Source organism: Physeter macrocephalus, chromosome 9 (genome assembly GCF_002837175.3).
Source record: "Physeter macrocephalus isolate SW-GA chromosome 9, ASM283717v5, whole genome shotgun sequence".
Taxonomy (NCBI): domain Eukaryota; kingdom Metazoa; phylum Chordata; class Mammalia; order Artiodactyla; family Physeteridae; genus Physeter; species Physeter macrocephalus.
The window spans coordinates 89,400,106-89,419,296 of record NC_041222.1 but is presented as its reverse complement, the minus strand read 5'-3'; the positions used below and the strand labels follow the sequence as shown (position 1 = coordinate 89,419,296).

At 36.7% G+C, this 19,191-nt stretch overlaps 1 long non-coding RNA gene across 6 annotated transcripts in view; it reads right to left on the bottom strand.

The window, feature by feature from the left end:
* Positions 1–19,191, bottom strand: part of LOC114486904 (uncharacterized) — a 44,759-nt gene that overhangs the window by 5,415 nt on the left and 20,153 nt on the right. For 2 of the 6 annotated variants that reach the window (XR_008618271.1, XR_008618272.1), the window contains one exon: positions 4,218–4,313. The exons of the other annotated variants lie outside the window; for them this stretch is intronic. This is a non-coding gene — a long non-coding RNA (uncharacterized lncRNA). Of the gene's footprint in view, positions 1–4,217; positions 4,314–19,191 lie in introns of those variants that run through there. 6 annotated transcript variants of the gene reach the window in all.

Genomic DNA, 19,191 nt, shown 5'->3' with positions numbered 1-19,191 from the left:
ATTTGAAGGCTTATTTGTTTTCTGGCATAAGATGTACCAAGGTCATCTTGTTCTTTCACTGTCCTAGATATGGAATCAAGAATTTTCCAAGGACCCCTGTTTCTTTTTATGGGGAGTGATATTTAGAAAACAGCACACTATATGTGCTATTTGCTACTGGCTTATTGCTCATTGCTACTGGCTTATCCCTGCTCTCGATCCTCTCAGCAGCAAGTACTAGGTGAACATGCAGATATATGCACACGCGTATACATACAGGCGCACACACATGTACGTATACAAACATACATATACACGTACACGTACCACTCAAATACACATACCCATGTACACACACATGCCTGTACACATACCACACATGCACAAATATATATACACACACAGACACAGAGGCACAGACATATACACATGTATATAAGCTTTGTAAAAATAATAAAATGAAACACAAAATAGACATTTTAAATCTGATTCCTGAACCTGACACTATCACAAAAGGATATCTCTTAGGAAATGGAGTAGGAGCCAGGCAACATGGTGGACAAACCTCATAGAATCAGGCGTCATTGACTCTTACCACACCGGTTCACTTGAGAAACAGCTGTGAAGCATGCTAAGCAGAGTGGCAGCTGTATCTCTTAGCAATACCGTGAGTCTTGAATGTTCTGTGTTCAAAATCTCTACTCCTATAGTCACAAAGGTCATTCACATTTACTTTAATGTTGGAATAAATATGGCTATATAACAACAACTCTTAGTCTGCAAAACATAGAGAAGAATACTTGTTTTCCTTGGGGACTTTGCTAGTGCAGAGTCTTCATTTGGTTGGGCTCATACTAAATGATGCACAAAGAGGCAAGTAGTGGAAGGCAAGACTCCATGGGACACAACCTAGTCCCTTAATCTCAACTCTAGACCATGAGGAAATTCTCATTTAAATGAGAATTAAATGCAGTTCATTCAATGCTTTTAGCTATATTAAATTAATAGGTAGTATTCTATGTTATAAATCTCTTTTATAATGTAATCTTTGAGGGCAGGATTGATACACTCATAGCATTTTAGTGGACTTTCTGAAATCTGCTAAGAGAAGACTGGAAGGCAGTGTGAAAGAATGCTGTATCAAGGTTTGCTGAATGATGGATGTTATCAATGAGACCGTCCAGTGTGGCTCAGCTCAGGGACACTCCAGATGATGGTTTCCAAGACAAGAGTAAATAAGGACCAGTTGGTCTGAAAAGCGTAATTGGAAACTGTTCTATATACATCAAATTGTTTAAGAAAATTAATTAATTCAAGGAAGATAAATGATTATCTGCCACCATATGAAGTTTTGCTTATTAGTGAGGGATTACACACATACACAACCACACACAATATTATTGAAAAAATTTTAATGATGGTTCTTTCCAGAATACTGTGTTCACTAATACATCTGGATAAGAGGAACTGTGTAGAAATTGTATACAAACTCCTCTAACCTCTTCCAACAAGCTCTAGTTTCTCCCCATCTTAAGCTAAAAAGAAAAATGATAAAACGTCAACCCTCAGCTAAGTTTACCCCAGAATGACTATAAAATAAGACTAAAATAGCATAAAACAAAAATCCAGGTCTTTGAAGCCATTTGAGGACAGCCAAAGCCACCAAGATACCAGAGTAAAGGGAAATACATAGAGTGGGCCTTATATTCACCACAACCCTTTCCTTCAGAGCATTTGTTAGTTTGCCGTTCTGTGCACAGACACAAAGCAAAAAATAGCAGCCCAGAGCTTACAGCAATCTCACTGGGCTGCAGGAGCTGATGGCCAAAATTTGAGAAGAAAGGGAACCAAAGAGGACTTGACATTCTGCATGCAACTTCCTTCTGCACGGGGCATTTGATAAATTCTAGGCTGTACGTATGGATCAAAGAAGACAAGCAAAAAAGCAGTTTTAAGAGACTATAAAATGAAAGCAGAGTTTCAGCTGTTTAATAGTGCTGGAGAAATGGAAGTTGGAGTTCAGAGCCTATCAAAGAGCAGAAGTCCTGGTCAACATTCGAGGTTTTCATTTGAGACCTCAGAAAGTCTTCACCATGGGAGTCAGAACAAACTAGAAAATGCCAGCTTTAACAATGTCTGAAATACCATCTGAACTGGATTCAGGTGAACTACCCACTCTCTATCTGCCTACCAGCAGAAAATCCAATCTAAGGAAAAACAGCTTCATCCTGAGCCTCTATAATTGCTTATGAAATTTCTGTTATTTAATGAAAATGCAGTGCACTAAGAATTCAGGAAACATGATCAGGTAATCAAAAATACAAAAGTAGAAACAGACAATAGAGAAAACCCACAGGTAAACCATATCTTGTCATGTCTCCAATCCCACAGAGGCCAGCTGTGAGTCAGAGTTCATTCAGAAATGCACTCGTGAGCAATAATTATGGAAGGGAGGGTACAGGGGCAGGACTGGGAAGAGAGAGAAGTTGAGTCATCATGAAGACCCAATGATAGTCTAAATTGACTCCATGGAGAACTCTAGACCAAGAATGGGCTTTCTGAGTTGTGTCAACTTGTGCAAAGATAGGTAGGCATTTATGTTCCTCATCAGGCAATGGATGTGGGCTCCCCTAGGGTGGTAAGACCTCGGCAAAGTGGTTCTGTATCTACAGCTGAGGCAATCCCTGGAGTTACTGAGAGCTGAAAGTTGTCTGCTGACAGAACTCCGAGCAGTGGAGCCAACAAACTTTTCAGTGAAGAGGGAATGTGGGTACACATCACATGTTCAAGAGGATATATAAAAGATGAAAGATAGATAAAACTAAACTGGGATTTAAAAAAGATGTCGTGTTATTGGGACCTACGAAAAAACAGAAGCCAAGACAAGATTCAATGTGCAAGATATTTATTAGGAGAAACACTTGTAAGAGTGTATTAATCATGTTTATTATTTTCTATATATTATGATGTTTTGATATCCTGAGGCCTTATGGACCCAGAGAGAGATTGACCCTTGCAGGGTTAGCTAACTCCTAGAGATAGCAAACAACTTGCCTGAAAGCATGCCTTTGATATGCAAACCAACTAACCCAGAGCCTATACCCCCAACCGCCTCCTTTATCTAATTCTCACACACACCAAGCCAGTACTCCTCCTGCCCTACATCACCTCCGTGCCAGGTACCAGACAACTAGGGATGACTTCTATAGCCCAGAGTCCACCAAAATCATTCAAACTACCCAATCTTAGACCTGCTCAGATGCTTAGCCTGTCTTACCTTTCCTCCCCATGAAACCACAATAAATTATCTGGCCCACGCACTCCCCTCTCCTTCTCCCTCCTGACTGACCCTGGTGCTTCCCCATGTGGCCCTGCAGAGCACAGTATGCTCCCTCCCCTTGGGAATTTTAAGTAATAAACTCCTCCTTCAAGGCAGTCATCAGTCCATATCTGTCATCTTACCATACCTAATTAAACCAAATCCAAGCTACCCACCAAAACAGAGAGGAAATGGAGAGGGACCCTGGGAGAACCCAGATATGACCCCAGGAGAAGGAAAGAGAGAAGAAAGGAACATGTGTGGAAGGACCTTTTACTGAAGTGCAGTTCTAAGGTATGCCTGGCAAGGATGTCAGGGACACCTCAAGGGAAACTCTCCTGGCAAATGAGTCCTCCATCTCTCAGGGCCATCCTGCCCTTGGTATTCCTACAAAGCTCACTGGCTGGGATCAGCCTGTGGGAATCACAGCCCCAGTACAAACACTGTGATGAATTTAGAATGCAGCAGCTGAGACCAATGGTCAATTAAATATGGTCCCTACTCTGGGAGTGAGAGGTGCATTCTCATGGCCACCAAATATGGTAATTCTAGAACACAAAACATGTAACTTGAAACAGAGATTCAAAAGATGGGATATTAGTGAACAGGAAAATGTGTCAATAAAATTTTTTTTGATAGAAAAATTACGGGAAGGGAGAAGGAAAATACAGAAAGTTTGAAGACTGTACGTGAAAAGCAGTGAAAATGTATAACAAAAGTATTTATAGTACAAGAATAATGAAGAGGAAGAATTGGACAAAAGTAGTATTAGAATAGGTACTGACCAAGAATTTTCCAAAATTAATATCAAGGGACAAATTCAGAAAGCTCTACAAACCTCAAATCTGACAAACAAAAATTAAGTCAGGGCTTCCCTGGTGGCGCAGTGGTTGAGAGCCCGCCTGCCGATGCGGGATACGGGTTCGTGCCCCGGTCCGGGGGGGATCCCGCATGCTGTGGAGCGGCTGGGTCCGTGAGCCATGGCCGCTGGGCCTGCGCATCTGGAGCCTGTGCTCTGCAACGGGAGAGACCACAACAGTGAGAGGCCCGCGTACAGAAAAAAAAAAAAAAAAAAGATCTGAGGGAGCCTCCAGCTGATAGCCAGCAAAAGTCATACAGCTGCAAGAAAATACATTCTGCCAACAACATGAATGAACCAGAAGTAAATGCTTCTCCAGTTAAGCCTCCAGATGAGAATACAGCCTGACCAACTCTTTGATTGCAGCCATATGAGACACTAAGCAGAAGACTCATCTAAATTTTATCTGGACTCTCCTGACCCACATAACCTCTGAGATAATAAATGTATGTTCTATTTTAGCCACTAAGTTTAAGGCCATTTGTTATGCATCAATAGAAAACTGAATATAGTGGAATGAAATGCACTAAATGACAGAGAGAAAAATAGATTGGAAAACAAAAAAGGAACAGAGCCTCAGACTTATTAGACAACATCAAAGGGTTTAATATTTGTGTCACTGCAGTCCTAGAAGAGAAGAGAAAGTGTGCAGAAAAAATATTTTAAGAAATCATGACTAAAAACTTCCCAAGATTGGCAAAAGACATAAACTTCCACATTGAAGAAACTCAGTGAATCCAAATAAATCCATACTCAGATACATCATGAGCAAACTGCTAAAAAAAAAAAAAACAGAGAAAAATAATGCATAACACAGAGAGAAACAGTGATTTGAATGATGACATGTTTCTCATCAAAAACCATAGTGGCATAATTCAAAAAGAGTCCCGTACCACAGTGTTCATTGCAGCTCTTTACAATAGCCAGGACATGGAAGCAACCTAAGTGTCCATTGACAGATGAATAGATAAAGAAGATGTGGCACATATATACAATGGAATATTATTCAGCCATAAAGAGAAATGAAATTGAGCTATTTGTAGTGAGGTGGATGGACCTAGAGTCTGTCATACAGAGTGAAGTAAGTCAGAAAGAGAAAAACAAACACCATATGCTAACACATATATATGGAATCTAAAAATTAAAAAAAAAAGGTTCTGAGGAACCTAGGGGTAGGACAGGAATAAAGATGCAGATGTAGATAATGGACTTGAGGTCACGGGGAGGGGAAAGGGTAAGCTAGGATGAAGTGAGAGAGTGGCATGTACTTATAAATACTACCAAATGTAAAATACATAGCTAGTGGGAAGCAGTTGCATAGCACAGGGAGATCAGCTCAGTGCTTTGTGACCAACTAGAAGGGTAGGGTAGGGAGGGTGGGAGGGAGACGCAAGTGGGAGGATATATGAAGATATATGTGTATGTATAGCTGATTCACTTTGTTATAAAGCAGAAACTAAAACACCATTGTAAAGCAATTATACTCCAATAAAGACGTTAAAAAAACAGAAAAACCATAATGGTCAGAAGACAGTGGAGCACATGTTATGCTAGGAGAAAAAAAATCCATGTGCATGTAAAATATTATTCAGGAATGAAGGCAATAAAAAGATATTCTCAGGTGAAGGAAAACTAAGAGAATTCATCACCAGCAAACCCACTGTAAAAGAAATGCTAAAAAGAGTTCTTGTGAAATAACACCCAAAGAAAATATAGAATTTCAGGAATAAGAAAAGAGAAAAAGAAATAGTAAGTATCTATTTAAATATTTTTAAATTTTCTCTGCTTAAGTTCTTTTAAATGTGTGACAACTAAAATCAGAAATTATAACATTGTCTTATAGGATTTTGAATCTATTTCTAAAACATAAATGGGGTAAAGTTAATGGACTTATGTGGTGGTAAAGTTTCTATATTCAACTTGAAGTGGTAAAATGTAAAATTCCTAGTATAATAAGAAATGTTAGATATGTATATTTTAATACCTAGAGCAATCAACAGAAAATTACAGAAATATTATTTTTAAAATTCAATAGATAATTTTAAATGGAAACCTAAAAACAATTCAAATACTTCAAAAGAAGTCAAGAAAGAGAAACCAGGAACAGAAAACAGAGGGAATAAACAGAAAACAAGTAATAGGAGAGTAGACCTAAATGCACACATATCAATATTATGTTATATGTTAATGGTATAAACACACAAATTAAAAGACAGAGATTGTTGGAATGGATTTAGAACTGACTATATGCTGCTTGGAAGAAATGCAGTTTAAATAAATGATACACACAGGTTAAATGGGAAAGGATGAAAAAAGGATAAACCATGAAAACACTGGTGAAAGCAGGAGTGGTTACACTAATATCAGACAAAGTTGATTTCTGAGCAAGGAAAAACAGCGTGAATAAAGAAAAACATTAAACAATGACAAAAGTGTCAAATAACAAAGAATACATAACAGTCCTAATGTGTATACATCAAACAACAGAGATTCAAACCGCATGAAGCAAAAACTGAAAGAATGGGCAGATCTATGGTTACTGTTGAAGACTTCAATATTCCGTTCTCAATAATCAATACAACAATCAGAGAGAAAATCAGCATGAATATAGAAGAACTGAACAACATCATCTAACAACTTGATCTAATATTTATAGAACACTTCATCCAACAGGAGCAGAATTTTCGTCAAGAGAAATCATATCCTAGGTCATAAAACAAACCTCAACAATCAGACAGAATGTGTTCTCTGACCATAATTAAACTATCTAGAAATCAATTATAAAAAATAACTGAAAATTCTCCAAATATTTAGAAATAAAAAACACACTTTTAAATAATCTATGTGCAAAGAGGAAGTTTCAAGTTTCAAGTTTCAAAATAGAAAATATTTTGAACTGAAAATGAAAATATAGCTCATCAAAATTTGTGGAACATAGCTAAAGCACTAGACAGAAATTTATAGATTTAACTCTTTATTTAGAAAAGAAGAAAAAATTCAACTCAGTAATCTTAAATTTCCAACTTAAAAACTAGAAAAAGAAGAAGGAAAAAAATGCAAAACTAGTGGAAAAAAAAATTAGTACAAATAAGAACAAAAGTCAGTGAAATTGAAGACAGAAAAACAGTAATGAAAATGAATAAAATCCAAAACTGATTCTTTTTAAAAAATTAATAACTTTGATAAACCTCTAGCCAGAATAACAATGAAAAAGAAAGAGAAGACACAAATTATCAATATCAGGAGTGAAAAAAAAAGGATATCACCCTTGACCTCACAGATATTAAAAGGATAATAAGAGAGCAATATAACAATTCTAGGCACATAAATTAGACTTAGATAAAATAGACGAGTTCCTTGAAAGCCATAAACTATACTAAAGCTCACCCAAGAAAGACTAGACAAGCCAAAGAGTACTATATCTAACAAGGAAATTAAACTCATCATTTAAAAATACCCCTTTGCAAAAGACTACAGGCCCCAATAGTTTCACTGGAAAATACTATCAAATCTTTAATGAAGAAATAAATCTTCATAAATAAATGGTGCCAGAACAATTAGTTACTTGTATGCAAAAGAAAAAAACCCTCAAACTAAACTTCACACCTTATACAAATAGTAACTCAAAAATGTATCACACATCTAAGTGTAAAATATAAAACTATAAAACTTTTAGAAGAAAACATAGGAGACAATCTTAATTACCTTGGTTGGGCAAAGTGTTCTTGGCATGTTTTAAAAGAAAAAAATAATAAATTGGACTGCATCAAAATTAAAAACTCTTGCTCTGTAAAATATATTATTAAAAGAATGAAGAAACAATGTATAGACTGGGAGAAAACATTTACAAAACACTTATCTGACAAAGAACTTATATCCAGAATATATATATATATTTTTAAAAATTCCCAAATCTCAACAGTAATAAAACAAACCAACTTTTTTAAATGGCAAAACATTTGAACAGACATTTCACCAAGGAAGATGTATTGTTGGCTCAACAGAAGATGCTCAGTATAATTAGACATTATCTATTTAGGAAATGCAAATTAAAATCACAATGAGTTATAGTTTCACACCTATTAGAATAGCTTAATTTTTTTTAAATGTCAATGCCATGTCTGGCAAGAACACGGGTAACCTGAATTCTCATACATTGTTAGTAAGAATGCAAAATGATACAACCACTGTGGAAAAGAGCTTGGTAAGTTCAAGAAGTTAAATATACAAACACTATATGACCAGACAATCCTAATCCTATGTATTCACTCTTGATAAATAAAAACATGTTGACAGAAAATCTATACACAAATGTCTATAACAGCACTCTTTATAAATCATCAAAAGCTGCCAACTAGAGAAATGTCTTTTAATAGGTTATTCAGTAAATTCTGATACATCCATACAATGGAATATTACTGAACAATAAAAAAAACCTAAACTATTACGATACACAACTTTGATAAAACTTAAGGACATTACACTGAGTGAAAAAATCCAACCGCAAAAAATTATATACTGTATGATTCCATTTATACGGTACTCTATACACGTGTTCAAACTCATACAACTGTACACAAAAGAAAGCTGACTTACTATATGTAAAATTTTTAAATAATATAAATTAAAATAAACAATGCAAATGAAGTTGTAGGCAAGAAGCACAGGATTCCTCAAAGACTTTTTAGTTGATAGTGTGTGTTTTGTCCTGGTGCTTCTCTAAATTCTTTAAAAAAATTTTTTCCTATCTGCAAACAGCAAATGCTGGAAAGGGTGTGGAGAAAAGGAAACCCTCTTGCACTGTTGGTGGGAATGTAAATTGATACAGCCACTATGGAGAACAGTATGGAGGTTCCTTAAAAAAACTAAAATAGAATTACCGTATGACCCAGCAATCCCACTACTGGGCATATACCCTGAGAAAACAGTAATTCAAAAAGAGTCATGTACTCCAATGTTCACTGCAGCACTATTTACAATAGCCAGGACATGGAAGCAACCTAAAGAGTGAAGTAAGTCAGAAAGAGAAAAACAAATATCGTATATTAACACATATATGTGTAATCTAGAAAAATGCTACAGATGAACCAGTTTGCAAGGCAGAAATAGAGACACAGATGTAGAGAACAAACGTATGGACACCAAGGGGGGAAAGCAGGGGAGGGGTGGTGGTGGTGGTGGGATGAATTGGGAGATTGGGATTGACATGTATACACTAATATGTATAAAATAGGTAACTAATAAGAAGCTGCTGTATAATAAAATAAAATTCAAAACAAAATTTCCCTACAGTTGTGGGTGAGCTAGGAATCATTCCCCATTTGGCTCATTTGTGGTTCAATGAACCAATCTCATAATTGGCCACTTAAGATTGGAAAATTCTCCTTTGGGCTTTCCCTTTAGCCTTGTCCAAGTATCCTACATTTTGACTGCACTGAAAGATTACTAAATACAAGAAAGGAAAAGGAGAAAGGAGAAACATACTAACCTGTGCACTTACCATATTTTATACAACTATCATCAATCTACAGGAGGGCCAGTTCCACAGCTAAGGTGCTAAGGTCTCCCAGAACCTTCTGCTATGGCCCAACTGCACCAGAAGGTTTGAGGTGAACTGACTATATGTAATAGAGGTTTAATTCTCGTGGTAAGGTAGAGAGTGAAAGATGAAGTACAGTAAGGGACAGGTAAGGCCAGAAGAATTTTTCAGCAAACTTTCTTTAGTTTTCTACTCAACATTAGTAATAACCAGATATTCTGTGGGTGATATTTCCTTCCTTGAATGGTTTATGGAAAAAGCCATCACCCACCCATCCTGAGACAGGCAGAAAAAGAGACAGACTTGTGTACACACAACTCCATAAACATGAAATGGAGGTCAGACCCCTGCCTCACTCACTCATGTCTGAGATGACTGACAGTAATGATATCTGATTCTAACTCCTTCTTTCTCATTTGGGACTCAGGGAAGTGGGCCACCTTTAAGAGAAATATCGCCAAGTAGGAAGCATATAAAAGTTCCCTTGGCAAAGAACATACACACAGACTTCACCAAGTCTCTCATGCTTTTATTCCCTCTCTTGTAACTTATGTAAATGGCCTTTTGGGAAGACAATGGTCACACCTCATGGTATTCTCAAGTGACAGCTTGGCATATCTATCTTTTCTGAAATGAAAAAGAATTGTTACAGCACAAATGACCAAAAATCTTGTCCTGCAAAGTGGTATTTTCCAAGGGTCCACTGAACACCAGGCAGGCTTGAGTTTCCTTAATAAAGTCCCAAACCATTGTCAGTGCAGCTACAGCCAAACTCAGCTACAACCTTGGCCTCTGTGTTCATAGTCCCCCAGCATCCAGCAGGTACCCCAGACACTCACATCTGTCTAATTGTTACCACTTTTGTGGCCTTTACCCAGCCCACACATTTGCTTCTGTCTTTCCCCTGACTTCATATTTGCCCCTGTTCATATGCTTGTTTCCTCCAGCCTTTTCCTACCTAGTCCCTACCACTTCTTCCCATCCCCCCTGCTCACTTATTTCAGGATTTTCACTCAATCCCTTTTCTTCTCAACAGTTCTTTTCTGTTTCTCTAGTCCCTCCCGGTCACTTGGTCATTGATCAAAAGACATTTTTTTGAGAGAGATAATAAAAAGTTTTGGCAAGGATGTGAAGAAATTGGAACCCTCATACAATGCTGGTGGGAATATGCAATGGTGCAATTGTTAGAGAATAAAGTCTGTAAGGAGGGAATTCATGGAACATGTGAAGTAGGATGTGCCAGGGATCTGTCTCTCCATCTAGACAAAAATTGCACTGACAGAATCTGTCTGATGTAACTATATTGGAAATCTGGAGCCTATTGAAGGCTTGCAACTTCCAGGGAAGTCTTGGATGGTAAATTGCAGTCAATTTGGGGCAATTTCAGCTCTTACCACAGTAGCAGCTACCCATCCCCCAACTACAACCATGTGGCAGGCAGCTGTGCACATGTTCTATGAGCAACTTGAACAGAGCTTGTAGGAGATGGGATGAGGAAAAAGGACTCTATCCTCCAAATATGGGGGGATCTGTGCTCTAATTGTTTTGGGGGTTTTTTGTAATGTATTTTTTTAAACATCTCTATTGAAGTATAATTGCTTTACAATGGTGTGTTAGCTTCTGCTGTATAACAAAGTGAATCAGCTATACATATACATATATCCCCATATCTCCTCCCTCTTGCGTCTCCCACCCACATTTCCTATCCCACCCCTCTGGGTGGACACAAAACACCGAGCTGATCTCCCTGTTCTATGAAGCTGCTTCCCACTACCTATCTATTTTACGGTTGGTAGTGTATATATGTCCATGTCACTCTCTCACTTTGTCCCAGCTTACCCTTTACCCTCCCCGTGTCCTCAGGTCCATTCTCTATGCCTGCGTCTTTATTCCTGCCCTGTCCCTAAGTTCTTCAGAACCAGTTTTTTTTTTAGGTTCCATATATATGTGTTAGCATACAGTATTTGTTTTTCTCTTTCTGACTTACTTCACTCTGTATGACAGTCTCTAGGTCCATCCACCTCACTACAAATAACTCAATTTCATTTCTTTTTATGGCTGAGTACTATTCCATTGTATAGATGTGCCACATCTTCTTTATCCACTTATCCATTGATTGGACACTTAGGTTGCTTCCATGTCCTGGCTATTGTAAACAGTGTGCTCTAATTGTTGATTGCTGCTTCTGGTCACAGAGGCATAGATGAAGAGGCAGGCAATCATTGTTGCTGCACCTCCGTCCATTGTTGCAAGCCCCTCCTCTTTTGGCTAATGTGATTTCCAGGAAGTTTCAAGGGCTTGTGCCATTTTATTCCTCTACATGTTTTGCTTTTCCTCATTCAGAAGCCAGACGTTAAAGACTAGGACATCCAACAACAAGTGCACATACAGGAAAAATTTAGAAAGTTGCTGTGCATGCCTAAAGTATCAGAAAAGACAGAAGAAGACATTAAGTTTATATCACAGGCTGATGCTCAGCACAGGGAGGCTGCTATAGTCAACAAAAATAAAACCAATAGACAAAAACAATGACAAAAAATAACAAGCCCTGGGGAAGGCTGGAAACCCTGATTTCCAGAGTTACCAAATTATTAAATTCAAGTGTCCAGTGTTCAAAAAAACCACAAGGCATACAAAGAAGCAAGAAAGAATGGCTCAGGGACTTCCCTGGTGGTCCATTGGGTAAGATTCCATGCTCCCAATGCAAAGGGCCTGGGTTCAATCCCTGGTCAGGGGACTAGATCCCACATGCATGCCACAAGTAAGAGAAGTCCGCATGCCGCAACTAGGAAGTCCGCATGATGCAACCAGAAGATCGTGCATGCCAGACTTCCCTGGTGGCACAGTGGTTAAGAATCCACCTGACAATGCAGGGGACATGGGGCTGGTCTGGTAAGATCCCACATGCCGCAGAGCAACTAAGCCCGTGTGCCACAACTGCTGAAGCCCGCGCACCTAGAGCCCATGCTCCGCAACAAGAGAAGCCACCACAGTGAGAAGCCCGTGCACTGCAACAAAGAGTAGCCCCCACTTGCCGCACCTAGAGAAAGCCCACGCACAGCAATGAAGACCCAATGAAGCCAAAAATAAATTAATTAGTTAATTAATTAAAAAAAATAAATGGATTTTTTTTAAAAAGATCCCGCATGCCACAACTAAAGATCCCACATGCCGCGGCTAAGACCCAGCACAGCCGAAATAAATAAATAAATTAAATATTACACACAAAAAAGAAAGTATGCCTCATCCAAAGAAAAATAATAATTCAACAAAATTTGTCCCTGAAAAAAAGACTTAACATAAGACACATTAGACAAATTCCTCAGAATAACAGTCTTAAAGATGCTTGAAGAATTAAAGGAAGATGTGGGAAAAATCAAGAAAACAATGTATGAACAAAATGGAAATATCGTTAAAGAGATAGAAAACCTTAAAAGAAATCAAAATGAAACTCTGGAGCTGAAAATTACAAAAACTGAAATTTAAAAATTTACTAGAAGGATTCAAAGACAGTTTTGAGCAGGCAGAAGAAAGAATCCATAAACTTAAATACAGGACAATGGAAATTATCAAGGCTGAGGAACAAAAAGAAAAAAGAGAATGAAGAAAAGTGAACACAGCCTAAGAGAAATAGGGACACCAGCAAAAGAACTAACATATGCATCGTGGGAATCCTAGAAGAAGTAGAAGAAAGATAAATGGGCAGAGAGGATACTCGAAGAAATGACTGGAAACTTCTCAAATTTGAAGAAAGACATGAAAATAAACATACAAGAAACTCGATAAACTCCAACTGAGATGATCACAAAAAACCCACACCAAGACACATTAGAATCAAACTTTCGAGAGTTAAAGATAAAGAGCAATCTTGGAAACAGCAAAAGAGAAATTAATCATCACTTACAAGTGATCCTCAGTAAGATTATAAGCAGATTTCTCATCAGAAACTTTGGAGACCAGAAGACAGTGGGCTGATTTATTCAAAGCGCTAAAAGGAAAAAAAACTCTTAAGCAAGAATACTATATCTGGCAAACTGTTATTCATAAGTGAGAGGAAAATCAAGACATTCCCAGAGAAACAAATGTTGAGGGAGTTTCTGACCACCAGACCTTCCCTGCAAGAAATGATCATTAAAGTCCTATGAAGTGAAATGAAAGGACAAAGATGGTAACTCAAAGGTGTGTGGAGAAATAAAGATCTTAATATAGACACATGGACAAATATAAAAGCTAGTATTATTGTGACAATGGTTTGTAACTGTACTTTTTGTTTTCTGTATGTTTTAAGAGACCAATACAGTGGGATAGATTTAGAAATCAGTAACATAGAGAAAACTGGAAAATTCACAAAGCGGTGGAAATTAAACAACACACTTTTAAACAACCAATGGGTAAAAGAAGAAATCACAAGGGAAATTCAAAAATAGAGATGAATGAAAACAAAAACATACCAAAACATGGCTCTCAACGAAAGTGGTGTTAAGTAGGAAATTTATAGCTATAACAGCTTACATTTAAAAAACAAGAAAGATCTCAAATCAATAACCCAACTTTACAACTTTAGGAACTTAAAAAGAAGAACAAACTGAAACCAAATCTAGCAGAAGGAAGGAAATAAAGATTAAGCCAGAGATAAATGTAATACAGTAAACATAAACAATAAAGAAAATCAATAAAACCAAAAAGTGTTTCTTTCAAAAGAGGAACAAAATTGGCAATACTTTAGCTAGATGGACCAAGGAAAAAAAAGAGAGAAAACTCAAATTACTAACACCAGAAGTGAAAGTGGGGGCATTACTATCAATTCCACAGAAATAAAAAGGAAAGTACTGTGAATCTTTGTACTCAAAAAAATTGAATAACCTAAATTAAGTGGAAAAATTCCTAGAAACACAAAACCCACCAAGACTAAATCACAAAGAAATAGAAAGAGAATAGACCTGTAACTGGTAAGGAAATTGAATCAGTAACCAAAAATCTCCCAAAAAATAAAAGCCCTGGATCTGTTGGCTTCACTGTGAATTCTACCAAACATTTTAAAAAGCACTAATACCAATCCTTCTCAAATTTTTTCAAACTATTAAAGAGGAAGGAACAGTTCCTAACACATTCTATGAAGCCAGCATAACCCTGACACCAAAGCCAGACAAAGATACTACAAGAAAACTACAGACCAATATCTCTTATGAACCTTGATGTAAAAATCCTCAACAAAATACTACCACACAAAATTCAGCAGCATATTAAAAGGATTACACACCTTGACCAAGCAAGATTTATTCCTGGAATGCAAGGATGGTTCAAAATATGGAAATCAATCAATGTAATATGCCACATCAAGAAAATGAAGGAAAAAAAAACACGTGATCATCTAAATTGATGCAGAAAAATTATTTGAAAAAAATTGACCATCCTTTTACGATAAAAACCTTCAACAAAATAATAGAAGGGGGCTTCCCTGGTGGCGCAGTGGTTGCGCGTCCGCCTGCCGATGCAGGGGAACCGGGTTCGCGCCCTGGTCTGGGAGGATCCCATGTGCCGCGGAGCGGCTGGGCCTGTGAGCCATGGCCGCTGAGCCTGCGCGTCCGGAGCCTGTGCTCCGCAATGGGAGAGGCCGCAGTAGAGGGAGGCCTGCATACCACAAAAAAAAAAAAAAAAATAATAATAATAATAGAAGGAAACTACTCCCACATAATAAAAGCCATATATGAAAAACCCGTAGTAAACATGTGATGAAAGATGGAAAGCTTTTTCTCTAAGATCAGAAACAAGACAAGGATGCCCACTTTCACTACTTCTATTCAACATAGTACTGGAAGTTCTAGCCAGAACAATTAGGCAAGAAACAGAAAAAAAAGATATCCAAACTGGAAGAGAAAAAGTAAAATTATCTCTGTTTGCAGATGATACAATCTTACATGTAGAAAATCCTGACGACTCCAGTAAAAGCTGTTAGAACTAATAACTGAATTCAACCAAGTGATACAAAATCAACACATAAAATTAGTTGCATTTCAGTACACAAATAATGAACAACCTGAAAAGGAAATTACAAAGACAATTCAATTTACAATAACATCAAAAAGAATTAAATATTGATACTTAGGAATTATCTTAACCTTAACCAAGGAAATGAAAGACTTATACAATGAAAATGACAAAATATTGGTGATAAAAATGAAAGATGACAAAATAAGTGGAAACACATTCCACGTTCAAGGATTGGAAGAGATAATATTGTTAAAATGTCAATATTATGCAAAGCGATCTACAGATTCAATGCAATCCCTATCAAAATTCCAAAGATATTTTTTGCAGAAATAGAAAAATCCATCCTAAAATTCATATAGAATTTCAAGGGACCCCAAATAACTGACACAATATTGAAAAAAAAAGAACAAAACTGGAGGACTCACACTTCCTAATTTCATAACCTACTACAAAGCTATCATAATCAAAACAGTGCAACAAGTGCAACATTGGCATGAAGACAGACATATAGATCAAAGGAATAGAATAACGAGCCAGAAATAAGCTCTTTAATATATGATGAAATGATTTTTGACAAGGTGCCAAGAACATTCAATAAAGGACAGTCTTTTCAACAAAAGGTGCTGGGAAAACTGGATATCCACATGCAAAAGAATAAAGTTGGAAAGCTGAACCCTTACTTAACACCGTATATAAAAATTAGCTCCAAATGGATCAAAGATTTAATGTAAGACCTAAAACAGTAAAACTCTGAGGAAAAAAACAAAACAAAACATGGAACAAAAGCTTCACAACATTAGATTTGCCAGTGATTTCTTGGATATGACACCAAAGGCACAGGCAAAAAAAGTAAAAGTAGATAAATTGAACTTCATGAAAATTTTAAAATTTGTTGAGACATTATTCACAGAGTAAAAAGGCAATCCACAGATTGGAATAAAATATTTGCAAATCATATGTCTGATAAGGGATAATTATCCAGAATACACAGGGAACTCCTAAAACTCAAAAACAAACAACCTGATTCAAAAATGGGTAAAGGACTTTAATAGATATTTCTCTAAAGAAGCTATACAAAAGGCCAATAAGCACATGAAAAGATGATCAACTTCACTAATCCTTCAGGAAACGCAAATGAAAACTGCCATGAGATACAACCCTACACCCATTTAGATGGCTACAATCTAAAACAACAACAACAAAACGATGTGTTGGTGGTGAAGTGGAGAGATTGGAACCCAGTGCAGTGTTGGTGGGAATGCAATATGATATAGTCACTGTGGAAAACACTATGAGGTTCCTTGAAAAATTAAAAATAGAATTAGCATATGATCCAGCAATTCCATGTTTGGGTATATATCCAAATGAAATGAAAGCAGGGTCTCAAGGAATATCTTCACACCCATGTACATAGAAGCATTATTCACTATAGCTAAAATATGGAAGCAACCCAAATGTCCATCACCAACAAATAGATAAGCAAAATGTGGTACATACATACAGTGGAAGATTTTTCAGCCTTAAAAAGGAAGGAAATTCTGCAATATCCTACAACATGGATGAGCCCTAAAGACGTTATACTAAGTGAAATAAGGCAGTCACAGAAAAACAAATATTATATGATTCCACCTATATGAGGTACTTAGAGTAGTCAAAATCATAAAGAGAGAAAGTAGGATAGTGGTTGCCAGGGGCTAGAGGGAAGGGAGAAAGGGGAGTTATTATTTAATAGGTAATAGAGTTTCAGATTTGCAAGGTTTGTTGGAGGAGATGATGGTGATGGTTATATATCAATGTGAAAGTATTTAATACAATTACTCTTAAACCTAGTTAAGAAGGTAAATTTTACGTTATGTGTATTTTAACACAAGTTTTAAGAAGGAGGAAAAAGTCTGGCAGTTCCTCAAAAGGTTAAACTTAGAAATACCATATGATCCACCAGATGGTGGATCTACTAGACAAAGACAACTGTCTTTGAAATAACTGTCTTAAGGATGTTCAAAGAACTCAAGGAAGATGCGGCTAAAGTCAAGAAAACAATGTACAAACAAAATGGAAAATGTCAATAAAGAGATAGAAAACATTTAAAAAACCAGAAAGAAATTGTAGAGCTGAAAATTACAACAACTGGCAAAAAAAAAATCACTAAAGGAATTCAAAGGCAGATTTAAGCAGGCAGAATAAAGAATTTGTGAACTTGAAGAAAAGAAATTATTGAAGCTGATGAACAGAAAAAGACTGAAGAAAAGTGAAAAATGCCTATGGGACTTATGGGGTACTATCAAACAGATCAACATACCCATAGTTGGGAGTCCTAGGAGGAAAGTTAAGAGACAGAGAAATTATCTTAAGAAATAATGGCTGAAAACTTACCAAGTTTGATGAAAGATATGAATAAAAACATCCCAAAAGCTCAACAAACTCAGATTAGAATGAGCTCAAAGAAATCCACACCAAGACACATTATAATTAAACTTTCAAAAGACAAAGAGAGAATCTTGAAAGCAGCAAGAATGAAGCAACTTGTCACATACAAAGGATCCTAACTAAGATTATCAGTAGATTTTTTCATCAGAAACTTTGGAGGCCAGAAAACAGTGGGCTGATACATTCCTAAGTGCTAAAAGAAAAAAAAAATTAACAACTAACAATCCTATAACCAACAAAACTGTCTTTCAAAAGTGAGAAAGTAATTAAGACATTTCAGGTAAACAAAAAATAATGTAGTTTGTGACACTAGACCTGCCTTGCAAGAAATTCTAAAGGGAGTCCTACAGGTTGAAATGGAAGGACATAAGACAGTAGTTTAAAACTGCATGAAGAAATAAATCCTCAAGAAATATAAATATATGGGCAATTATAAAAGCTAGTATTATTCTAACAACAGTTTGTAACTCCACTTTCTGTTTCCTCCATGATTTAAGAAACTAATACGTAAAAAGTTATTAGTCTAAATGCTCATATTATTCTAACTTTGGTTTGTAACTCCACATTTTGTTTTCTACATAATTTAAGAGATAAATGCATTTTAAAAAATTATTAGTTCATGTTTTTGGACACACAATGTATAGATGTAATTTCATGACATCAGTAACTGAAAGGAGTGGGGACAGAGCTGAAAAGGAGCAGAGTTGCTTTATGTTACTGAATTTAAGCTGTTATAAATTCAAATTAGAGTGATTTAACATGAGGATGTTAAATGTAATCCCCAAGGTAACCACAAATAAAATGGTTAAAACATGAAAGCAACCCAAGTGTCCATCGATAGATGAATGGATAAACAAAACATGGTGTATGAATACAACGGAACATCTTTCAGCCTTAAAAAGGAAGGAAATGCTGACACAGGCTACAGCATAGATGAACATTGAGGACATTGTGCTAAGTGAAATAAGCCAGTCACAAAAAGACAAATTCTGTGTGACTCCACTCATATGAAATGCCTGGGGTAGTCAAATTCATAGAAACAGACAGTAGAATGCTGGGGGCCTGGGGGAAAGGAGG